General features: G+C 36.1%; 1 long non-coding RNA gene across 7 annotated transcripts in view; it reads right to left on the reverse strand.

Moving 5' to 3' along the window:
- LOC125754444 (uncharacterized) overlaps positions 1-11,546 on the reverse strand; it is a 38,258-nt gene extending 26,712 nt beyond the window's left edge. For 5 of the 7 annotated variants that reach the window (XR_007408694.1, XR_007408699.1, XR_007408693.1 and 2 more), the window contains exons 1-2: positions 11,459-11,539; positions 2,178-2,307 (exon numbers count right to left, since the gene is read on the reverse strand). This is a non-coding gene — a long non-coding RNA (uncharacterized LOC125754444). Of the gene's footprint in view, positions 1-2,177; positions 2,308-11,436 lie in introns of all 7 variants that reach the window. The other 2 variants (XR_007408696.1, XR_007408697.1) reach the window with 2 other exon arrangements.
- Between the last annotated feature and the right edge of the window lie 3,975 nt (positions 11,547-15,521).

Raw genomic sequence — 15,521 nt, forward strand, 5'->3', positions numbered from 1 at the left:
CTTTAATGGCTTGCTTCTCCTTGGGGTCTGGCCATTCTTCGTTGGTCACAAGGTGACGGCCATGAACAGACCCCACCTCTGACGCCCAGGGAAGAGATGATTTGTTCCCTTATTTCTGGTTTTGTTAAGCCTCAGCATTTCTGGGATTTTTTTATGAGCCTAATCACATAGTCCCCTACCTGTTTCTTCCTACCGGGTTTCACCTGTCCCTTGCTCAGTGAGACCCTCCAGATGTGTATCAGTGGGCCATATACTTGAGGGATGGTTGCCAGAGTGTATCTTGGGGGGTGAGAGAGAAGGGAAGTTTCCAAAGGAATTTGTATATGTTAAAGTAGACCTACAGGATCCTGGGGGTCAGGATCGCCTTGGCCCTTAGCACAGTGTCAGCTTCCAGGCAGTTGAGCCCCTAGAGGAAGGTCCCTCTGCCTGTTTTGAGGGCTTGTCAATGGGCTATAAGTAGTAAGGAGATTCAGTAATTTTTCTTCTGCCTTTGGCTCCCACATCAATACAAATATGAACAACCATTTGATAAGCATTATATTACTTGTATAGAACACCACATATGCACAGGTGACTGAGCAAGTTTTCTAGGGCTTTGCAGGAAGGCCTTGCTACTGGGAGTTATGTGACAAATCCGGCTGTACCCCCTAAAAGAATGGAAATATTGACAGTGGCAGTACTAATAATGGCCAAGTATCAGATGTTTGCTCTGTGGCCTGCACGGTGTCCATATAAAGAGAATTTATATGCAGCGTATCCCTTAATCCTCATGCTGTGAGGTAGTTACGATCATGATGGTCTTTTTAAAAATGAAGAAGATAACATTTTTATAGGTTAAATATTTGTTCAAGGTTATAAAGAGAGGTGGAGTCAGGACCTCCAGTCAGCTATTCTTTAGAGCTAGCTTGCCTTTTCAATGTTAACATCAAATTTTATACACTCAATTATCTACAGAGAAGCTCCAGAATGCTGCTTTTGAAAGAATGTGCTAATAGTTATAAAAGAAGTCAATTGCTCTGAATTTCCTCCCGATCAAGGGGATAAAGTCTAAAATGAGAAGAGGTTTTTCTGCTGGATGCCAAACAAGATTAAAACCAATAACACCCCGACATAAAGCCCGGAAAAAAGATGGCACGGTGAGGATTGGGGGATAATGAAGGGATGTGGTGTGTGATTGGAAGGTTTCTTACACTGTCCAGAGTGAATCATTAAACAAAACAAAAGAATAACCTTTGCTAATTTAAAGGAAATTATTTTTCTAGGGCAGCATTTCTGCAACTGGTTTCCCAGAATATTCATCCACTGAGATAATGATTGGGAGTGTGAGAGGAAAAAGAAAGTGAATGTTTCTCTGGCCAAATGCATTTGGAAAATATGATGTACTCTTCAATATTCACAAATCCATTAGCATATTAGAGGTTCCAAGAATTTCAGGAGTTTGAAAACCTGCTCGACTTAGCTCAGTATTTATCATCCACTCAATGATTTTTCAAAGATTTAGTAGTATTAGTTTCCTGCAAGCCATGCTTTGGGAAATGTTGGTTTATAGATATATGAATAGGTTTAGGAATAAGAAACCAAATACAGGGGCGCCCGGGTGGCTCGGCGGTTGAGCGTCTGCCTTTGGCTCAGGGTGTGACCCCAGGGTCCTGGGTTCGAGTCTCGCATCGGGCTCTCTTCATGGAGCCTGCTTCTCCCTCTGCCTGTGTCTCTGCCTCTCTCTGTGTCTCCCATGAATAAATAAATATTTTTTAAAAAAAGAAACAAATACAAATTTCAGATTCTTTTTTACATAAGGAAAAGTTTTAACTTATTTGCAGTTTCTTAATAAATGCAAGTTTTAAAGAGTATGCTTGAATTTTACATATTTTTCCTAATCTGCACATTAGGTAATAAATGCCTCTGATGAGAGTAAGAGATCTAATAAAAATACATCAGCTTTAGAATAAACAAGGGATAAATTATTAAATGTGCTCTGTTTTGTCCTGCTGCAGATAGACGTCTGGCTGGGACAACAATCTACACATATATTTGATTTACAACTCTACACATCATTATGCCAGTTTTATAATAAAGAATGGTATATTATGACACTTTAATCTATTCTAAATATATATTAATCTTTTACAGAAATTCAGAAATTCTCATTGATACGGATTCCGGGTTCCAGTGCATACCGGCATTACATGGTGATTATCTTCATTAGGTGCTCCTGTGGAAGGTTAGCGAGCTTTCTCTTAAGAGGTGCTTCAGGAAAATTTTACTTTCTTCTCACAGCAGATCACAAATGAACTGATAGTTAGATGTCTTAAAGTAAGTCAGCAAAAAAAAAAAAAAAAAAAAAAAAAGCATGACACATAAAAGAATTATTTTAAAAAAAAAATTATTTTCAATAGTTTGAATTCAAATTAAAGTAAACCCTGAGTGAGTAGGCCTTTAGTATACACTTATTTTCCCCTCATTGATAAATATGCATCATGAAACTCAAGTAGAGGATTATGATTTTAAAAAGCAAGTGATTATATAAAGTCTTGAACTATTATTATTTTTCTGCTTTTTTTTTTTTTCTTTAGACTTTGGGGGCTCTCAGTGGTTTTCTTTTCAACCATGTAAATGACTTGACAGGTTTTCTTATGCTAAATAGTTATTCAAATACTGTTTTATACTATGTAAGAATTAGGGCAACAACATAATTTTCTTCCAAACTAACATAGGGCACAGAGAAAACATTTTAGAATATAACTTTACTTAATCAAACTTACTTATTTTAGTTTCTTAAAGGGAGTTTCTCTTGGTACACACACGTGTGTATATGTATTCTGTATATTTTTATTTTTTTGAAGATCTATTCATTTATTTTAGAGATGGAGCATGAGCAGGAGGGCCAGAGGGAGAGGGGGAGAGAGAGAGAATCTCCAGCAGACTCCATGCTGAGCACGGAGCCCAACTCTGGGCCTAATCTCACGACCCTGAGCCCAAACCAAGAGTCGGACCCTTAACCAGCAGCACGACCGAGGCTCCCCATATATTTTATATATTATATTACATATAATAATATATGTATATATTACATAATATGACTGTAAAAATGTGTATATTTGTATGTATAGATGTATATGTGAATATTTGTATATGTATAAACAAATGCATATCTTGGTTTAACGTTGTTTCTTTAACACAGAACTATAGTTTGTCCATGTCATGGTGCTCAAGTTCACTGTGATGGTGAACAACCGTATGTCACCACTGAACTTCTCTCAAGGGTGTGCAATTAAAAATTATCAGTAAACATTCTCTTTATACTACTTTAATACAAAAGAGACCAAATGTAAACTCACTGCATAGTTATCATAAATGCCATTTTCGTTGATGAATATTGACTCAAATCAAGTACATATTTTTATGAAGTACCTCATTTGATTATACATTTAATTTCACATTATGTGGGATCATGTTACTACTTAGTTGAAAACAAAATGAAACATTTTCGGGGTGCCTAAGTGTTGCAGTTGGTTAAGCGTCTGACTCTGGGTTCTGGCTCAGGTCCGGATCTCAGGGTTGTCAGATTGAAGCCCGCTGAGCCTGAAGTCTGCTTAAGTTTCTCTCTCTGCCCCTCTCATGGCACTGTCTCTCTTAAATAAATAAATAAATAAATAATCTTTTGTTTTAAACCAACATTTTAAATAATTTCTAAAGAAAAGGTTATTTGGGATTTTATAAAGCAAAATGTTCATTAAAGATTATGTAGATTTCAGTAAAACAAATTAAATTTTCTCCAGTATATTTTTTGTTAAAAGTGATATGTTACATACTGAAGGGGTGAGTGAAGTAAGTCATTCATTAATATCTTTAATCAAAGACTTCATTGACTAGCAGTGAAATAAGTATATGTATTAACAGATAAAACATGCATAAATGAAATTCTCACTGAAAATTCATAATACCCCAAATGTGTAGGATATAATAAAAATTATTTCATATTTCAATTTTTGTGCGTTTTGTTTTTTATGTATTTTGTATACACCATGCATAATATATGTCATATATAATATGTTTTTAAAAAATATCAAGGATTGGGAAAAACATCTTGAATAAGAAAAAAATAATCAACTCATACTAATACCATAATTAATTAGATGTTAGAATTACCCATCAAGATTTTTAAAGTATTCCTCAGGCTTTGTTTATAATTATTTACTACTTCAACAAATAATTACAAGTTCTCTTAGAATAAATGAATAAAAGAAAATCTCAACAACAAGAAGGAAATTATATAAAAGAAGCCAAATGGCAACTATAACTGAAAAGCAAAATAATAAGAAAAAAAAAAACCCTGCTGGATGGGCTCAATAGTAGAGTGGAGACAACAGAGGATGAGTAAGTGAACTTGAGGACAGATCGATAGTTTATTTAATCTGAACAACAGAGAGCTTAATGATTGGAAGAAGTGAACAGAGCCTCTGGGACTTGTGAGATAATAATAATAATAGATTGATCATTTAATTATCAGAATCCCTAAGGTAGGAGTAAGAGGTTGGGGCTGAACAAATAAATAATGATGCACGTTACCAAATCTGGAAGAAGACATAAACCTGTAGATTCAAGAAATCCAGAGAAATTTAAATAGAATAAATCCAAAGAAATACTCATGAAGATGTATCCTAATTAACTCACGAATACTGAAGACAAAACTTTTTTTTTTTTTTTTGAAGACAAAACATTTTAAAAACAGCCAGAGAAAACGACACATGTGGAGGAACATCAATTGAAATAAGCGTATTTTTCTTATCTGAAATCGTGGTGGCCAGAAAGAAGTGGCCAACGTTTTAAGTGCAGAAAGAAAAGAACTGGCCAAATGGCATCACGTATCCAGAGAATAGTCTATAGCAAGACATGGGGAAGCAAGGAAAACCATGAGAAGGCTGTTACGATGACGCGGGACATAAGTGATGGTAAACTTATTTACCTTATTGTTTCCAGACTACTGTTGCTTTTACTCTGAATTAAGTTTTATATTTTATTTGTTAGAATTCATCAGGGAATACACATGAATTTGTATTTATTATTAATGTTTTATTTGTTCTTATTTTTTAAAGATTTTATTTATTTATTCATGAGAGACCCAGAGAGAGGGAGAAGCAGGCTCCCTGCGGGGGGGCTGATGCAGGACTCGATCCCAGGACCCTGAGGTCACACCCTGGGCTGAAGGCAGGCGCTCAACTGCTGAGCCACCCAGGAGTCCCTAATATTAATGTTTTAACTTTAAACACAATTAAGGAAAAACAGAGCAGAAATAGTGGCAAAAATTTGTGACACATTTTTTATTTTTATATTTTTTAAGATTTTATTTATTTTTTGAGAAAGAGAGCATAAGCAGAGAAGGGGCAGAGCGAGAGGGAGAGGCAGGCTCCTGGCTGAGCATGACCGACCCTGGGATCATGACCTAAGTCAAGGCAGACACTTAACCACCTGAGCCACCCAGGTTCCCCTGTGTTTTTGAAATAAAGAACATAATTTAAGATTAAAAGGATTTTCCTAGAAGCTAAATAATGGCACAGGAAAAAAAGTCATTATGTTAAAATTGGAAGTAATAGGAAAATACTCCGTATCTCATGTATTTAGGGACGGCAGTGCTACAATTGGGATTTTTCCTAATCAATGTAGAAAAATTTGTTTTGAATTAGCAATTACTTTTTAATTGCACCTAAAAGGAGAAATGTATTGATGTTAAGTGCTCCCATGATTAAAAATAAAGACTGAATTTATGAATCAGTTTTTTTGTTCTGTAAATTAATAAAGAAGCATAGCCTCCATGTGGATACATTATAAAATGTTGTCAGGATTGTGTATGACTTATTTTAAAGATGAAAAAGGAGTAATTTGATTCAGTTTTTAAATGAGTAAGATATATTCGCGTCTTATGTGATTAAGCTAATTTTGCAGAACATCGTGCTTTAATTCATCAGTTTAAGCTCTTAGTTAATTTCTGCTTTTGATTTTTCTAAGAAAATATACATGTATTCTGAGTCTTTAAAAATTGGAGAATTGTAATGACTGGAGGAAGATTTACATGTTTAGATCACAGAATTGTATAACATTCTGACAGGTAGGAGTGTGTTGACCCATTGAGACTAAATCTTCATTTTCAGGGAAGTTAACAAAGAAGGAAAACTGTCTAGACCATTTCCTTAGACTTTGAGGGATGCATTTTTGTAAGGATATTTATGATAAAACGTTTTTAGAAGCTTATTATTAGGCTAGTTGATAAAAAAGAGTAAACACCAATAAGCCTTTGACTCTGCCTCATGTTTTAACTCAGTGACAAGTAAGTGTTTATCATTTCTTTTTTTTTTAATTCTTTTTTTTTCTTTCTTTTTTTTTTTTTTTTTTTTTTTTTTAATGATAGTCACACAGAGAGAGAGAGAGGCAGAGACACAGGCAGAGGGAGAAGCAGGCTCCATGCACCGGGAGCCCGACGTGGGATTCGATCCCGGGTCTCCAGGATCGCACCCTGGGTCAAAGGCAGGCGCCAAACCGCTGCGCCACCCAGGGATCCCTATCATTTCTTTTAATATATAACCATCTCAAAAAAGTATATATAATTTGTAAAGTTTACCATATTAAATGATCTTTATAGCATGCTGATCGAGTTTAGATTGAAATGTTTTCTAAAATAATTGAGGTGCATTATAAGTAATCGACACAGTCAATGATACATATACTAGATGGACGCCATCTATTTCCTAAATATTTTACAACTTTTAAACAAATTAAGGAAGGATCAATACTAGGTCAGAGCTCTAATGATATATATATATATATATGCTTTATTCACATGGTTATTTCCTTTAGTCATTTAATTTTTTCTTTCTTTCCTGGATTCTGAAAATCTTTAATGGGACTTTCACATTGATATATGAGTTAGGAATTATCTCTAGTTGGAAGTCTTGAAACCACTGACTGATTACACAAAGAGTTTAGCACTGATACACTAACAACCACTTTCAGGTCTTTGCTTCCTTTCATTACTGTAAAACACAAAGTCTGTATTCAAATGAATGCCTTTGAAAAGTTGCTTTGCATTTATACATTTGAAATTTATATATTTTAATTACAATGAGCACATTTTGGAAGTATATGAAGAAATATTTAGTTAGGTGTGCAATTCACTAGGCGTCTGTCTAATTCCAATAAAGCCCTGCAGTAATACACTTTATGATAATCCAACTTTGTGGTAAGAGTTGGCTTTTGGCTTTTGGTCTTTATCAGTTCATTAGTCAAATGAGGACAGACTAGGGTAGTTTGGGATTGGGGATTAACTCATTCATGTAAATGCATCACTATCTTCACTCTTTGCTTCTTGTGAGAGTATATACTGAATGAAAAATGAGAGTTATTCATTAATAATACAACTTTGTGTTTCAGGCAGTGCAATATGTTATCACACTATAGTTCTTTTAGTTATTTTTCTTTAAATGTTTATTTTAGAGAGAGAGAGAGAGTGCACAGGAGAGTGGGGAGAGGGGGAGGAAGGCAGACAGGTAGAGGGGGAGAGAGAGAGAATCTGAAGCAGATTTTGTGCGGCACTGAGCCAGACCCCGAGGTGGGACTCGATCTCGCAACACTGAGATCACAACCTGAGCCCAAACCAAGAGTCAGATACTTAACTGACTGAGACACCCAGGTGCCCCCTTTTAGTACTTTTTATATAACTCTATTTTCTCTGAGAATAGAATACTTTATAAACTGATTTTTAATTATTGGTTATCCTATATAAAAACTGAGTCCCAGAATCCCAAAGTATTAAGAATAAAGAAATGATATTTGAAACTTACTTAAAAAAATGTCCACTGATACACTTGTTTCATTTAATTATAAGTGCAACAAAGAACATGTTGATATGATCTTATTATGTTTATTCATTTTCTTTTCATCCCATAGGAAAGAGTTAGAAAAGACTGCGACAAGTTAGTTCAGTTTGTAGTTAGAAGGGTTTGGGTGCTAATAGCATGTACTATGTCCAATTTTGTAGATTTTTTTAAAGGATTTTATTTATTATTCATGAGAGACACAGAGAGAGAGAGAGAGAGGCAGAGACACAGGCAGAGGGAGAAGCAGGCTCCATGCAGGGAGCCTGACGTGGGACTCGGTCCTGGGACCCTGGGGTCACGCCCTGGGCGGAAGGCGGTGCTAAACTGCTGAGCCACCCGGGCTGCCCTGTAGATTTTTTTCTTTTAAAGATTTTACTTATGTATTTATTTGAGAGACAGAGATAGCGAAAAAGAGCATGAATGGGGAGGAGAGGGAGAAGCAGGCCACCCACTGAGCAGGGAGCCTGACAAGAGGCTCCAACCCAGGGCCCTGAGATCATGACCTAAGTCGATCACTTAACCGACTGTGAGCGACCCAGGTGCCCCCAATTTGGTAGATTAATGACAAATTTGGCACTAATATTTTCCCGATGTCTAGATTTTTGTTTTGTTATTGGCAGTTTTGAGTAAATTATTTTCTAAATCCCACATAATTTTCCCAAAAGAAACATGCAAGGATTTGAAATGCCATCCATATCTTTCCTAACCTTAAAGGAATAAAGAGAAAGGTAAATTATCCTAGCTTTTAAAATAATATTCAAGGAGGATCAAGTCTACTCACTTTATATTACAATGGTCTCAGACACATATAAAAGTGACATATTCTTATACTAATAGATACTAAGGTCTTTTTCCTATTAATCTGCAGTACGGTGCAGAAAATACAGCCACAAGGTTATAACTGTACTTTTTACCCAATAACAGGAAGCACCATGCAAGTTAAAGGATAATTCTATTAAATTTATTCTCAGAGATCAGAACACATTCTACTTTAGTTCTGGATATTTATAAGCTAAAGTTCCTGACACCAAGGTTGTGGCATAAGCATGCTCTTCCTCAGCATTAGTGTTTTTCGACATTAGTGTAGCATTTTTCTTTGTCTCCTTTTCCCAAACTTTTTTTATGACAAGAGAATGACTTACAGCTTTATGCAATACACTCCAGAATAAAATGGTATAGACTGATTTCTACTATTGACTTTGGGATATATATACCTAAAGTAGTATCAGGTACTAAAATACCAATTTGCTTCCTATTTTCTATGAGAGGACAGAGTAAGCGTTAAATCCTCTTTTACTTAGTAATTAAATATAGTCCATTGATACAAAAAATATGCAAAACTGCATGGTTAAAATAGAGAATCATCAGGTCTAATATGTACTCAAATCTAGATATTTTGAATGTTTTCCCCACTAAGTGAAAGGAGGGCATCAATAAAGCTGTAAGAATTTATCACTAGGGAAATGATAAAATATATAGCAAAGTATTGTAGTTGATAGAAATCTCAAAGCATAATTTAAATAAAAATAAAAAAATGAGACTTTTAAGGTCATCTATATACATTTTCACATATATTTTTAAATATGAATTGAGTAGGGACGTCTGGGTGGCTCAACAGTGGAGCGTCTGCCTGCGGCCCAGGGCGTGACCCTGGGGTCCATGGATCGAGTCCCACATCGGGCTCCCCGCAGGGAGCCTGCTTCTCCCTCTTTCTGTGTCTCTGCCTCTCTCTGTGTCTATGTTTCTCATGAATAAATAAAATCTTAAAAAAATATATGAATTGAGTAGATGTCATTTAGCAAAGATGAATTGAGGCGATGTCATTTAGCAAAGAGTGAATAGTAGAGCATAATCAGGGTACTGGTACAAACAAAATATTAATGGTAATGATAAATATAATAAAATTACATCAATATAAAGCCTTCCGCAGATTTATTACGATAACATTCCATGAACTAAAACAAACAAATAGAAAAAATTGAAAGGAGAACATGGAGAAAGTGATATCGTGTAACTGCTCTACGATTAACAGTATTTATGGTCTCAGATACAATAAATGACTTTTATAGGATTGACTTTTGAGGATTGCAATTTTTAAAATACTTTTCATCCATCAAAATGGTGAAGCATAATTACAAAGGTTGACAAGCCTCTCAATGTGTCCTGCATACCCCTCAATGGATGGATACTTGTCAGACGGTAAATCAGACTTCACCCTGGCCTGCATGTTTGTATCTGAACAAGGGACCTGGGAAGGACCTTAAGTAAGCGACATGCAAGGCAGTGACAAAGTGTGAAAACTGAACGGAAAAATAATTCTCATGTTGTATATAAAATCATTACTGCAGCAGAAATAGAGATCCTTCAAACCATCTCTAAAGATCCAGACAACATTAAATTTTGAGAAGTTTGTTTTGAGAAAGAAAAAGAAAAGGAATAGGACTGTTCTCATTATTTGGTCTCTGTAGAAAAAAGATCCATAAGAAAAGAACAAAGCAAAGAGGTTCAAGTGCTTCTCAGTACAGAACTTAGACGGGAAAGTCTCTGAAAGTAGAATTACAGAACATTATTTGTCCTGACAGTGTTGATAGGGGAGTGTTTCTAACAAAAGCCACAGTAGAAAGGGGAGAATCAGCCAGACAAGATGATATATTCAAGTTCCGGAGAATTCATAAAGGGTTTCATGATGGGACTATATCCAAAAACAAAAAAAACAAACAAAAAAAAAAAAAACAAAAAAACTGGGGAAACCATGTGAGTCTTAAATAGCAAGAAAATAATTTTCAAAATTACAATAATAAAATACATAAGTAATTTCCGAGTTTAGTTTTGTAATTGAAAGCAAAGGACTCAGCATGAAATGGTGCTTGGACGTAGTTTAAACAATTCAAGCTACTTTTACTGGGCATCTCGGGTACACGTGTACTGTGATAGATTCCTGGACACAAACGTTAATCCATTAAAAAGGGAATGTTTCTCTTTTGGTTGTCCCATATTGTCAGGACAGAGATTGTATGAGAATTTTTCTCAAGGGCCATTTTTACCTTTTATTGGTCAGGAGACAATAGCTCACTTCGTGTACTAAGTAAACTTTTCACAGTATGGAGGGAATAATATGGTTTCCTATACTTTTGAAAGTAATAACTGAAACTCTAAAAATTAAAGTCTATAGCATATTTCACTTTCACACATTGAAATGTATGTATACATATATTTGAATAAGGAAAAAGAACATTCATGGGAGGCGACATTCGTCAGTGCTGCTCTACACATGAAATAAAGGCTAGACGTGCCATAAATGCCGAGGAAAAATTGGCAGAAAGCAGCCAGTCTCTAGATGCACAATGAACCATTTTTACTACCATGACGTGGTGACTGGAAAAATCTGCCATATGTAACACTCTTCCGGGTTTTTTTTCTTTTCTTTTTTTTTTTTTTCAACATTTTATTTGGAAATAATTTCAGACTTACAGAAAAAGATAAAAATTGCTCAGGGAGTTTCTATAAGCCCTTCACAGACTATATTAATTACCAAATATAGTTTATCAGCCCCAGAATTTTGTACCTTAAGAGATTTATTTCCTTACATAGCATCTGAGTGTCAGGAATCTGGAAACACTTTAGTGGAGTGTTTGTGGTTTGGAATTTTTCCTGCAGCCGTAGTCAAGTTGTTGCCTGGGGCTGCAGTCACCAAGGTGTTGGGATCTGCTTCTAGAACTCATGGTGGCATTGGTGGGACACTGGTTCCCTGACTCAGCACGTGGGCTTCCTTCCCCAAGGCTCACAGAGCAGGGCCAGGGCTTTCCAGGGAGGGGGAGGAAGACTGAGAAAGAGGCTCATAGGGTCATGATGTCAGACTTCTACTCTACCATTTCTGTCCTACTGATTTTGATGGAAGTATATCACTAAATCCAGCCCAAAGTAAGGACGAGGGATTTACCTTCACTTCTGGAACGAAGACGCATCAGACTGTCCACAAATATTGAAAGCCACCAACCCACATTGCCCAAGTGTTAGTATTTTATCCTGTTTGCTTTATCGTTCTCCCTACCTCTCTTATTATTTTCATTTTTGGAGGGGGACTTTTCAACGTAAGTTACACACATCATGCTCCCTTAGTCCTAAGAACTTCAGTGTATATTTATTGAAAACAAATGTGTTCTTCTACATAACCCACTTTGTAATTTTCAAAATTAGAAACATTAATACAGTATTATCTAATATACGGACCTTATTCAAATTTTCCACTTGTCCACAAAAGTCCTATATTAAATGAAAAAAAAAATAGTCGACCTTTGGATCAGTCTAGGATTACTCGTTCCATTCAATTGTCACATTTTTTCCCCGCCTTTTTCTTTTCCTTTTCTTTTTTCCTTCCATTTCTCCCTTCCTGCCTCCCCCCTTTCTCCTTCCAGGCCTTCTTTTCTTCATCCATTCCTATTTTTCATTTTATTATTATCTTTTTCCTATCATTTAAACTAAAGCAGTATCTTGGGGTTTCTCGTTTGTCCATGCCCTTGACTCTGATAAGTAAAGAGTTTCTTTTCATACATTGTTCCTCAGATTTGGTTTGTTGGAATATTTGATTTGATTGTGGTGCTGCGTATTCTTTGGTGGAAATGCCATGGAAATGAATTCTGGTGCTCCCAGGGCATTACACTAGAAAGTACATGTCTAACTCTCGTTCTTGGACACCTTAATTTTGATCACTTGGTTAAAGCGACGCTTGCCAGATCTCTCTACTTTAATAGTTACTACTTTTCCCTTTGTGGATACTAAGTATCTTGCAGGAGATACTTTGAGATTATGTAAATATCTCAGTAAACCCATCAAAATTTCATTTCTCTCTGATGATTTTTTACTTGAAAGTATTATCACTGTGATGGTTGTCAAACAGTATTTAACCATGTATATCGTTAGGCTAAATATTTACAGGAATACGACAGGATTGAAGTTGGTTTATTTTCACGGTGCTACGAATAAGCAATTCCGAACCCATGAGCGTTCTAATATTGAGAGAACAAGGAGTGACATAATCTGTATTAGGATCCATACATCTTTCAGAGAATTACAGATACAGAAAGGGAAGAAGATCAAACGTATCCTCTGTGTGCACACGCGAGCGTGCACACACACACACACACACACGTATACACGTATTTATTGACTCATGTCTCTTACAGGGTCTCAAATCACTGACATTCCCATAGCAAGGAATATATTTGGCGTTCAGAACCCATCTTTGATTTCTAAACCAACTAAAAGCAAGTAGATTTCTTGGCAAAATTGCTGATTTCGGGCCTGCTGCTGGGAAAGACTTCGAAATAATCTTGTACGCCAGAAATAAGGAAGTGCTCAAAGAATGATGGAGGCGTAGCAAGTGGACACGGCAGTGACCAAGTTGTGAGAACTCTGAGTGCCAAAATATAATAATAAACAGATTATAGCACGTAAAATGATTTTAAAATTATTAAATAAATAAATTCAAATTGATAAATAAATTCAAATTGAATAAATAAATTCAAAGAAGAGAAAGCACTCTCCCATAACAAACTGAGAACTAACAAGTGTAAGAGTAGTGAGGGATTTAGGGAACCCTATCATATTTTAATAAACCCCACAGAATGCTCTTGGTGAGTTAAACAATATAACAGTTAGTGTTCGTTTCATCTGCTAATGATGAATTACTCTGGGATCTAGTTCTTACTTGGATAAAATTGGCTGCAGACATTGTACAATTCCCAGCTTGCTAGTTTTCTCCTACAATGATTAACCATATATGAACATGAGTAAACTGATATGATTAGAGGGATAACCTTTAGTCATTATAAATTATTAATTTTTTTATTTTTATTTATTTATGATAGTCACACAGAGAGAGAGGCAGAGACACAGGCAGAGGGAGAAGCAGGCTCCATGCACCGGGAGCCCGACGTGGGATTCGATCCCGGGTCTCCAGGATCGAGTCCTGGGCCAAAGGCAGGCGCTAAACCGCTGCGCCACCCAGGGATCCCTATAAATTATTTTATGTATAGAACTCTCAAACTCATACATAAATAAGTAATATATGAATACTAATATATACTAAATAACATTGTCATTAATAACACAGTGCTTGAAAAACACCTTGTATCAGTGCCCTCATACTATATATAAGAGCCTCAATCTAGATGAGTGCTACAGTCCATGTTCCACTTAAAATGGGAAATCTGATAAATGCTGCTATTTCTTTGCTGACAATTTTATCTCTGAAGAGTGAGCAAGACTTAAGGGAAACTGGTCCTATAAACAATGATCACAGGACAAGAAGTGCTGGTTGGTGATGTGAACGGGATGGAAACAGAGATACTAATCATATCATTAAGCTGCCTGAAATGGTTGTGAAAGGCAGTATTCATCATTGTCAGGCTTGTACGATAAATTTGGGGAAGGAGCATTGTAAGATGTTAAGAAAAATTTCCACTTTATCCCATCATAGAAAATTTAGATTTCTGAAAACATGAATTTATGACATTTTGCCTTAAAAGTTCTCAGATTTCCCATTACTTACAAGATAGTCTGAAGCTCTTAGCATTTAATGGTATAGTCTGGCCAAATATTTTACTTGTATCTCTCATTTGCCTCAGGGTCCCATTCAGTTTCTGTAAGCATGCATACATACCACCCCCTGCTACACACACATATATACACACGCCCACACACAAAATTTATAATCTCTGTCCTTGCATTGCGTATTTGCAATTTTCTAACACAATCTGCTCTGTGAAATCTCTTTTCCTTTGGAAATTTGCTCAGCCTGGCATGTTTTCCCACTCCATCTTATCTGTTGGGCAAATCCAATATTTCTTTCAGGACATCTAATATTTTTTGTCTCTAGGTAGTCTTCTTTTTTCTTCTAGGTTCCAGTTAGTTTCTGCATCTTCATGGTTCTCATTACTTTCGGGATACCTTTCTTAATACATATCTAAGAATTAAAAAATTACAGTCTCAGATGTTAGTTATATGATGAGCCTCTCAACGTTAGAAGCTGTAACTTTGTTCTCCTTTGGCTTCTCAGTGACATTCACACTCTATGGATCAGACGCAAATAAATGTTGTTTGGGGATCCCTGGGTGGCGCAGCGGTTTGGCACCTGCCTTTGGCCCAGGGCGCGATCCTGGAGACCCGGGATCGAATCCCACGTCGGGCTCCCGGTGCATGGAGCCTGCTTCTCCTTCTGCCTCCCTCCCTCCCTCCCTCTCTCTCTCTCTCTCTCTCTCTCTCTCTGTGTGTGTGACTATCATAAATAAAAAAAAAATAAATGTTGTTTGTGAGAATCAAAATTTATTTTCTGGTCATATAGTCATTAAACATAAGGTGCACTAAGACAGAATAGTGCATGGCCTTCAGTAATTGATGGGTAAACATCATAGTATAATAAATATATGTTGAACGTTCACAATTACTTCAGTTTAATTTAACTGAGGGCCGGAAATAGTGGAGATAGAGAATAGGACAGAGCACTGTTTACATATGAAGGGTTCAGAGTTTTCCCAAACTGATGATAGATATCAAGAAATGACATGAACATCAAGAATTGTAAATTCATCTGGAAATACACCTAGCTACTCCCTAGTAAAGCTGCTGAAAATCAAAGATAGAGACCATCTT

This window comes from Canis lupus, chromosome 36 (assembly GCF_003254725.2).
Source record: "Canis lupus dingo isolate Sandy chromosome 36, ASM325472v2, whole genome shotgun sequence".
Taxonomy (NCBI): Eukaryota; Metazoa; Chordata; class Mammalia; order Carnivora; family Canidae; genus Canis; species Canis lupus.